The following is a 3,128-nucleotide window of genomic DNA, read 5'->3' as shown; positions in this document are numbered from 1 at the left end:
GTATAATAATTGATGTTTTCTCCTACAAATCAAGGAAGTTAGACTTGAGTACATTCAGTACTTCTATGTAATTTTCAGTGATCTTGTTCAATTATTATCTGCAGTCACTTTTTTTTCCCCAGAGCTTCCTTATTGCATTTTTTACCTCAGTGTTCCTAAGGGTGTAGATTAAAGGATTTAACATAGGAGCCACCATGGTATAAAAGACAGCAAACAGCTTTATCAATTGGCAACGTGGTCACAGGGCGTAGATACACAAATATGCAAGGTACAAAGAATAAGACAACTAACTGTGATGTGAGACACACAGGTGGAGAGGGCTTTGCGCCTCCCCCTCCAAGCTATAGTTCCTCAGGGAGCGCAAGATAATCACATAGGATCCCATCAAGAGGAGGAAGTTAAATAGGCAGATGAATCCACTGTTGGCAGCAACAAAGAGACCAAGTGTATGGGTTGTCCATGCAGACAAGTTTCAACAAAGGGTACAAGTCACACATAAAATGGTCTATGATGTTAGGACCACAGAAGGGCAGCCAGACTGTAAAGAGAATTTGAATAGTTGCATGGAGAAATCCCCCACTCCAGGCCACTCCCACCAGGAGAATGCATAGGTTGTGGCTCATGATGGTTGTATAGTGCAGAGGTTTGCAGATGGCCACATAGCGGTCATAAGCCATCACCGTCAATAGGATGATCTCGGTAGCACCAAAAATGTGTTCTGCATAGACTTGAGACCATACATCCATTAAAGGAGATGACCTTCCTTTTCTTGAAGGGAGTCTACACTCAGCTTGGGAACAGAGGAAGAAGTATAGATCATATCTATCAAAGAAAGGTGGACTCAGGAAAAAGTACATGGGGGAATTCAGAGCCTGGCTACTGATAATGGTGACCACAATGAGCAGGTTGCCTGAAAGTGTTATTATGTACAAAACCAAAAATGTTACAAAACACAACTTTTCTGCACTTGTGGGTTCTGTGCAAGTCCTATCAACATGAATTCAGTCACATTCCTTTTATTCCCCATCGCGTAGTGTGGTTGATATCTGCTCCAGGAAGGAATATTTTACCTTTAGGAAAAATAAAAAGAACAGAACAATAAACAGAATCAAACAGTGCAAAGCTCTGCTTTGCTGGGCTGTGTCACTTTCACAGATGAGTCTTTCCTAAATCTCTCAAGAAATAGAAAATTCAAATTGCTTTAGTTGATGCTCTTGACATTTTATCTTACTAACCTCAAAAATATTTTCATAGAGTACCCAAAAGAAAGGGATTTCATTCCCTAGGGTCAGAGCAGCAATTGCAAGATGTTCCTAACATCAATATGATGGAATAAAATAGCATTAGAAGGAACACAAGTTCAGAGCAACAGAGCAACTCCTACACCTAATTATAATTATGTAAGCACATCAGAGGTAAAAAGTTAGTGATTATAGCTATAGAATCACTTGAAGATTGCAAGTATTATCTGTATTTTTTAAAAAATAAAATTTAGGTGTGTACTTGTCATTTTATATGGATCATTTTACACCTATGGTAAAGCATGAACCCTTCACACCCTACTGGTGCTCCATGGATGAGTACAGTTCACATCAATGCATTGTGGGCTGCAGAAAGTCTATTTACTTTTATAGAATTGCTTACCTCAGGTATTTTGTTGCAGAACACAACCATCAAGGGAGATAAATTCAAATACACTTTATTTTGGTGGGTTTTTCAAGATAGGGTCTCATTGTAGCCAAGCTGACCTGGGACTCTCTCGGCAGTCCCAGGCTGACCTCAAACTCATAGTGATCCTCCTACCTCTGCCTCGCAAGTGCAGGATTAATGGTGTGCACCACAAGGCTCAGTCATTAATCTACATATTTAAGGGTTATCAGTAAGTCCAAGTCTAAGAGATCAACCAGAATCCATGTATTACAAAATTTGTTTTCATTTACTTGAAGAACACACACATCATCACATGAAAATTCACAATAATATTTAAAATGAATTTTTGCCATTGTTCTTACTTTTCTCTGGACCTCAGATACCTCTTTAAAAAAGGAATCTTGGGGGCTAGTGAGATTGCTCAGTGGTTAAAGGCACTTGCTTGCAAACTGTCAACCCAGGTTAATTCTTCACCCAGTACCCTCATAAAGTTAGATGCACAAAGTGGCATATGTCTAGACTTGATTTGTAGGGGAAAAATGCCTTGTGACACCCATACTTTCTCTCTTTCTCTTTATTTCTCTCTTTCTGTCTTTCTTTTTTTCCCCTCACTCTCCTTGCAAATAAATAAATAAAAGTATTTTTAAATCTCCATGTGTTTCTAACATGCAAGAGCCATAAAAGGTAGGATGAACTGCCTCATCACATGTGGCCACAATGAAGTACATGAGAAGGGAGCCTTTTTCCTGATGATCCTAAGAATGTGTCACTGAGAAGCTGCCCTTATATCTCCAAGATCAGGACAATGACTTCCCTTCTCAATAGCCCAAGGTATCAGAGAATCCTTCCAGAGACAAGCCCACCAGAGAATAAGGGCTATATGCACTAATTGCAAACTCTTCTCTAGAGGAGCTAGCCCCTGGGAAAATCAACAGTGGACAATATGTTTTTATAACTTCCCAGAGGTATGTGCGAAAGTCATGCATCATAACCAAAAACAAACTGAAAATCCAAAACTTGACTTACTTCCTCTTCACAGTTTTCAGTTATTAGTTCAAATTTTTTACAGACATGAAAATGATAAGAATGTATTTAAAGAATAGTTCATTTCTACAATACTTATCTGCCTCCCTTTCCCCCACACCACATAGACACAAACAACTCAGACTCAATGTCAACATTGACGTCTTTTATGGTAATTGGAAGACTGAAGCATAAAATAAGATTATTTCTCTGGCCTATTTTCCCATTAGAAAAATAACACAGTAGTATTTGCAGAAGAGAAAAGAAAACCTGATTTCCAATAAAAGGACCAGATTGAAATTGAGAAGCAATAATGTAAATGGACAGATTTTATCCCAAACTCAGGAACCTTGCTATCTCTTTAAATTCCCAATACTCAATATTTGAAAGCAAACTTCTTCTGTGACCTTGCTTTTCCCCATTGATGTTAGCATGCAGAAGTATATTTGTCCACT

The 3,128-nt window shown here is 38.6% G+C and overlaps 1 pseudogene; it reads right to left on the bottom strand.

Annotated features, from left to right (window-relative positions):
• Positions 1-94: 94 nt before the first annotated feature.
• On the bottom strand, positions 95-1,027 carry LOC123457703 (annotated as a pseudogene).
• Between the last annotated feature and the right edge of the window lie 2,101 nt (positions 1,028-3,128).

This window comes from Jaculus jaculus, chromosome 1 (genome assembly GCF_020740685.1).
Source record: "Jaculus jaculus isolate mJacJac1 chromosome 1, mJacJac1.mat.Y.cur, whole genome shotgun sequence".
Taxonomy (NCBI): domain Eukaryota; kingdom Metazoa; phylum Chordata; class Mammalia; order Rodentia; family Dipodidae; genus Jaculus; species Jaculus jaculus.
This window is presented reverse-complemented; position numbering and strand designations above follow the sequence as displayed.